At 37.0% G+C, this 7,327-nt stretch overlaps 1 long non-coding RNA gene across 1 annotated transcript; it reads right to left on the bottom strand.

Moving 5' to 3' along the window:
* Positions 1-1,297: 1,297 nt before the first annotated feature.
* On the bottom strand, positions 1,298-2,205 carry LOC307033875. Its single transcript, XR_013806693.1, has 3 exons — positions 2,125-2,205; positions 1,616-1,960; positions 1,298-1,533 (listed from the first exon to the last, which is right to left on the bottom strand). It is a non-coding gene; the product is annotated as an uncharacterized lncRNA (long non-coding RNA).
* Positions 2,206-7,327: the final 5,122 nt, after the last annotated feature.

Below are 7,327 nucleotides of genomic sequence, written 5' to 3'. Positions count from 1 at the left end.
GGAGCAATGTGCTGCCATTTTGAACGGCGCCCGGGGAGCAGTGTAGGGAACGGTGCCTTGCTCAGGGACACTTGAACCGGTGACCTCCCAGTTTCCAAGCCAATTCCCTATCGACTTCGCAACCACCGCCTCAACTTCTCACCTACTTGGTGAATTCCCTGGAAAGCCGGGGACACATATTCATGTATAAAAGACGTACAAAAGTGCATTTTGCATGATCGGTCACCTTTAATTATTGAAGTTGAATTTCCCCTTTTGACAGATGAAGACATTTGAAAGGATGTTGAGATAACTCAGGACTCAAACTCGCAACCATTTTACACAAAGCTCAAAATGTATATCCTTTGGGTTAAACTGATAAATGAATACTTATACTTGCTTGATGAGGATTAAAAAGAGGGAAGCTTGGGAAGAAAATGATTCAACAATTAATATAAAAAAGGCCTCTGTAGGAGACACAAAGTGAATGAATGTTATGTGCTTGGGTTTAAGCCCAATGTGATGTTGGGTCTGTTATTACTGGGTACAATTAACCGAAGTTACAATAAAACTAAATTCCTACAATTTAGAACATGGGCAAAAATCAATGCCTAAAACATTGCTGTATGATTTAGGAACCTACCTTTGCAGTGTCGACAAACTCCTCGATTTACGTAGAAAGTAAGGATGACGATTAAAGTCAAAGAGCAGGCCAACAGTGCTCCAAGTACGAGGACAACTGCGTCCAGTTTTGATCCTGGAATTAGACAAATAGGCACTTAACTCCTCATTCAAATTTTAAGAGATTTACATTTCTCTCAATATTGTCTGTTAAAAATACTGTCATATTTGGAGAATGTATTTGGCTTTGTCGATCAATCATTACTTTACATTTAGGTAAAAAAGAGCCTTCTGTTTAAGGATATGTTTTTTTTATTGCACCAACTTTTTCAAGTGCATGAAAAAACAGTATATCTACTTGGACTAAGATTTAAAATATCAAAGAGCTTTGAATCTGTTTGACTGAAAGATGCAACTTGACTTATGCAGATCGATATTTAGAACAAATATTTATCCTAACATAAATACATAAAAAATAGCATCTATCATTTATTGATATTCTATATACACTTTATCAATATTTATCCAATATATCTGACTCGCATTAATGTTCAAAATGTACTAAAGATTTCAGAATTCAACTTTAAAACGTACTTGTCTCCACTTTAGTTCCTTCTCCAAACAGGATCTGTCCACATGTAGCCACAGCACAGTAATACGTCCCGGTGTCAGAGGAGTTGTGTATAGTTTTGGACAGACTGAAGACACAACTGCGTTCCTTTTGTTCCTCACTGTGAGTGTAAATGATGCTTGGATGGGACTCTCCTGATCCAGACCTGAACCAGTACACATTGTGTTCGTCTGGACACTGATCTGCGTTTTCTTTGTTTTTGGAGAGGAGTGAACACTGGAGAGTCACTGAGTCGCCGGGCTGGACCAACTCAGTCTCCGGACTTTGTTTCACGTAGATAGATTTCTTCAGGTTTTTATGATCTGTGTGATGGACAACAATTAAGAATAAAGTAACTGATTTTACAATGTAGCAAATGAAGTCATTGAAATGAATATACTTTACCATTCACAACTAAAAGTGTGCCGTAAATCATTTTCATTTTGTATGCCGATCCTGCTTGACAGAAGTACATTGCTTCATCTTCTTTTGTTACATTTCTGATGTTTAAAATATTCTGAGCATGCCGTTTTGTGATGTTGAATCTTGAGTTGTTAAATTGTCCTTGAAATTGTATTTTGTCAAAAGTTCCTGCCGCTACAGTTTGAAACATATATCCAAACTTCAGCTTATACCAGTAAACCATCCCCGCTTCATTTTTAAAGACTGAACATGTCAGAGTCAAATTGCCACCAAGTTCCACCAGAGTCAAAGAGATCTGGTGAGGAACCTCTGCAGTTTGAATCAGGGCTGAAAAAAGAGACAACAGGACAAAAACAATGATTGATAAGATAAGACAATGAAAATTGATAAGATAATACAATAATACTAATAATTAAACTTGTCTAAACTTTAATACGACCTTTAGAAAATAGTAGTACTCGTCTTTAAGTAGTAAGTAAAGTTGCACTCACACAATGTCCTTAGAAGAAACAGAGCAGCCAGTCTTCCCATCATTGTGCCACAGAGCCCTTCCCTTGCACTGCTGATGTCTGCGCACCCAAATGGAACATTTACCCAAAAGTCATCAAGGTTAACAAAGTAGAAGTCATTGTGATTGGCTGAAAGGTAGACCACGACCCTCAATCTTCCAAACCTTCGATCATGTCCCCTTTTCAATGAAATTTAAAAACTCTCTGACCAAACACCAAGTGACATTCTGTGAAATACTGATACGCAGCAGACACACAAAAGACGACTAAACAACTGACAGACAAACTTCCTGTCACAACAGTGAACAGAATTTCCACTGCAATGAGAATTTACTTTTATTCTTGTCCGTGTCGAAAGCATTTTGCAATTGAAGCTCACTGTACATGTGTGTGCGTGGTCATTCATTTTGTCACTGACATGTCAGTACCTTCAGGGCATGATGTAGGTCTGGTGCTGTGTTGGGCAGTAATGCATTACTTAGTAATAGAGCTATTTTGGTCCAAATGCATTTTTGTTGCAGAATGTTTTGCCAAATAGTTCACGAGAATTTTTTTTAGTATCCATAACTTTTATTTCTAGTCTCAAAGCAGTCAGGCATTTTACTTCAAAGCAAAAGTAAATGCACATGTCACAGCTACAGTGACAGAGAAAATGCCATTTCCCTTCCTTTGACCGACCACTGAATCTGTTTCCTCTGAAGAGACCTGCCCTACAGGATATGCAATGAGGTTAGAGGTGCAAGAAGGGAAGTGTTTCACAAGGAAACATAAATCTAATTTTAGTTTAATCATTGTCGCTCATAGTGTTCACTTTAACACAGTATTTTTCGGCTTTGTGTACTGTAAATCACATTACAAAGAAAAACAAAAGAGCCAACACACAGTGATTCTGAGATGATACTGTTTACGTCTGACTCTGAGAACATATGTGCCCAACGTTATTCACCTCTTCATGTGTTATTGAGCTGTACAAAGTCAAACAGCACACACACTTTAAAACAGCACTAAAGACACCTTCACTGTCAATGCATGACTAAGATACTGTATTACTGAAAGGGTAAGTTTGTATAACGAATGACATTGAAGGAAATGTGACTTTGAAAGCACACCCTATGTTGGCAGCCCACCTTTCCACTCGTCATTTGTTGTCAAGTGGGTGTCTGTTCACCCACATTTATAGGGAAATAAATGGCAACATTCAGATGTATGTTTTGCAAGAATCTTTCTAAATTATATGTAACAGTAATGTGTTTCCCCTTGTTCACCTCAGGCAGTACAGTAGTTTGAAGTGCTCATATTCGACTCTGGAATACATATCATGTATCCAATGTCAGATACAACCCTACATTTAAAAGCTTTTGCAATATTCTTATATTAAATAATATGCCTTACAACATGAAGTCTGAAGTTTCACTATTTGTGGAGTTTTGACTTTCTCCTCCATTCAGAAAGCCTTTTTATCAGGTTAATGTTTTTTCCCAAAAGGCAGACGTTAAAGATGTTTGGTGGCCCCGTCCATTGCTAAAAGGCATCGACACAAAGTAAATGTGAAAGACTATAAACAAACACACAAGGGCAACTTAAGGGTAGTAACTTAATAAAAATAAAGAATTTGAACCACAACAGCACTCAATGAATGTATAGGACCAGATCATGTCTCATGCAACTTGTAATGTATTTGACCTGCTCTTATCACGGAGTAAGAAACTACTCCCCTGCAGCAGTAGGGAAAGCAGCGGACAAAAGCTTTTTGGTCTAATGACTTAAACAAATGTATGTGAATGAAAAGGAGAAGAAAACCTCTTCTTTTATGACTTTGTCTCGGTTATTAACAGTATCAAAGGCCATTTAGAAGTTGAATTGTACAGTATGTGTCCGCAATCAATGGAAACGTTGAATTTCAATGTTCTCGTAAGTGACTTAGTGCTATGAACGAAGCACAGAGCTGATTGTCTCTTGCAATCTAAAGATTCTGAAAATCTAAAGAATCTGAAAGTTACGTGGTTTAATATAAAATACAGCAAAGGAGAAAGTTCAATAAGGTTGGGACGGTTGTTGGATCTCTCAAAATAAGCACAGGACTTTGACGTAGGAGACCTCTTTTTGTATTTGAAGTAAAACCAAAACCCAACATTCACTTTATGCCTGTTACAAAAGGAAGTCCGCTAAGGGTGGTTGTTATTGATTTATGCTAGTTGCTCGAATTACGTTGTTTTTGCTGTTATGTTATATTGTCACGTTATGATTTTAACACAAATCTTTATCTTTATTCTAACCATAAATATATATCGATCATCAGTTGAAATATAACTATCCTTCAACTGGATCGCAGGGGCGCCATAAGGGGGTGAAAAGTTAGGACGATTCTAAGGGCCCGTGACTGACAGGGGGCCCAAACAATTTTAGAACATTAAGAATAAAATGTTTAAGTAACCAATGTGATATATTTTCATGGGGCCCAAAATCCCTGGGGGCGCCCCTGACTGGATGACAGATTTGTTGCCCTGAGTCCCTCACCATATGTTGGCTTGTAGTAGTTGAGTGAAGATACAGTTAATCAATATTAGGGGACACTATAAATATCAAGTTTTATTATGTCAACAAAAAATCAGAAGCAAACAGTTCCACATACATGTCGACCTAGATGACACCTTACAGTAAAGCTGGCACACTTCCTGTATCAACACATTCAGAAAGCAACTCAAATCTCTTTCTAAAGAGAGGGGTGTGGCTGGTTGTAGTGATCTGATCTAACAACAGAGTACATACAATCTTTTGGCATTTCTCTCTCCTTTCTCCTTCCTCTTTTCACTTCCCTTGTTGAGAAATCCACTGATGCATAAGTCACTGCCTTTGCTTCTTCATCCTGCAAAATAAAAAACAAAACGTGCGTCAATGACAAACATTTTGGTGATTAGGTGACTTTAACATATAGACCATGTCTATAGTATAGACTGCTTTGCAGTGATCTTTACACACTTTCTTTTGTCAAATGTTCAGCCATCAGTAATTATATTTATACCTTGTCACTCTTTATCAGGCATACATAACATACATTAAGTTTAGCTACTTATCAGTTGGTTTATTATACTGTTGTTTTATAATTTGATTATAATCTGTGTCTTGAACAAATAAAAAGCACACCACCATATATTTACCATGTCATTTGATTGACCCCCAGTTGACATGACCGGTCCACGATGATGGGAAGCACCCACTGCTCCTGTTTGAATGTAAAACAGGGTTTCAGAGTATACACACATGATTATGTTTACCCTCACATTGGAGGAAACAGAGGATCCAACACCTTCACATTTTCAGTTGTTTCCTATTTGGTTAAACAAATTGACTTTTTGTAATGTGCTAAATTCACCGTCAGCGTTGTTGTGAATAATCTGATGAACTCCTTCAGAGCTTTAAGCAGTAAGGGATAATGTTATGTTCTCAAGGCTACCTGGATAATGTGTACTTCTGGGATCAGATGTTCAATAACTCCTGTTGCAATAGGATATTCTGTATTACACACAATAAATGTAATAATATATAATTTTGCATTCAAAACAATAGATTAAGTGACCTCAGGTTTACAATTATGTAACACTATAAAACAAAAACAAAAACAAACAGCTCTGGAGTTTATATTATTGAGTCAGTAGTAGTGGCCATGGTGGTTTTACACAAGTAAAGGTATTTGACTATTAGAACCGTCATCTCATTTATTGAATAGAAACACAAATGCACACTATGTTGTGCCAAAAATTGGATATTGATGGATTTTCCATAATTTCATCATTTATTGGAGTCAATTTAACATATTGTGAAAACTCCCATCGTTACAATCATTGTCTGTTTTCACAGACAAGCTATTTTTTCAAGATTATTAGATCGTTATGGTTCCACATAAAAAAGCATAACTGAAACTAAAGTATAATATGCTGAGCCTACCTTTGCAATTTTGGCAACATTTTGTTCGGAATCCATAGAAAATAAGAAAGGCAATCACAGTCACACAGCAGGCCAACAGCACTCCAAGCACAAGGACAACTGAGTTCAGGTTTGTTTCTGAAACTCCTAAATAAGGAAACAAAGGAAGTCTTACTTTTAAGACATACACCGCAAAAAAACATCGGTACCACTTTACAATAAGACTACCCTTATAAAGGGTTTACGAATAGTTTGTAATTAATTTATTAATTAGGTTGTGAACACTTTATAAATCCTTAATAAGCTTTTATAAGACATGAGATAAACAGGGCAACTGTGACCGGTTGCTTGCCAAATAGTGAGCCCACATGTATCTGTACTGCTAAGCCTTATTAGAAATGGTAGTAACTCATCCATAAATGGGAATGTGTTTCACACTTTACAATAAGGCTCCCTTTTGGCAACTATAAATGTTAGTAACTCATAAATAAATGGTCATAAAGAGATGCCAAGAAACATCAAGATGGAAGGGGGAAATCAATTCAGTGAACAACAGATACTAAGGATGCTGGCTGATGAAGAAGACGAAGTACGCTAGGTCGCCAATTTAAGGCTTACTCATCAAGCCAAATAGTGAGCCTGTGTTGATGTATGAAAACTATGTTAGAACTGGTTTATAAAAGGTTCTTAATGATTAATGAAGTGTTTACAACCTAATTAATAACCTAATTAGAAACCCTTTATGAATCCTTTATAAGGGTATTCTTATTGTAAAGTGGTACCGTTTGCATAATGCATGTTGAAAGGAGGTTCATTCATCAGTTATAATTAATGTCTCAATACAATAATTGTTAAATGTAGTTGTAGTTAATGACTTTATCCACTCTAACTTATAAACTTAATATTTAAATACATTTACATCCAATTTAAATAGACTTTAAAACGTACTTGTCTCCACTGTAGTTCCTTCACCAAACAGGATCTGTCCACATGTAGCCACAGCACAGTAATACGTCCCGGTATCAGAGGAGCTGTGTATAGTTTTGGACAGACTGAAGACACAACTGCGTTCCTTTTGTTCTTCACTGTGAGTGTGAAGGATGCTTGGATGGGATTCTCCTGATCCAGATCTGAACCAGGAAACATTGTGTTCACCTGGACACTGATCTGCGCTTTTGTTGTTTTTGGAGATAAGTGAACACTCCAGAGTCACTGTGTCGCCGGGTTGGACCGACTTGGTCTTCGGACTTTGCTTCACGTA

Source organism: Notothenia rossii (genome assembly GCF_949606895.1).
Source record: "Notothenia rossii genome assembly, chromosome: 3".
NCBI lineage: Eukaryota > Metazoa > Chordata > Actinopteri > Perciformes > Nototheniidae > Notothenia > Notothenia rossii.
Note: the sequence above shows the minus strand (reverse complement) of the source record. Positions and strands in the feature narration are given on the sequence as shown.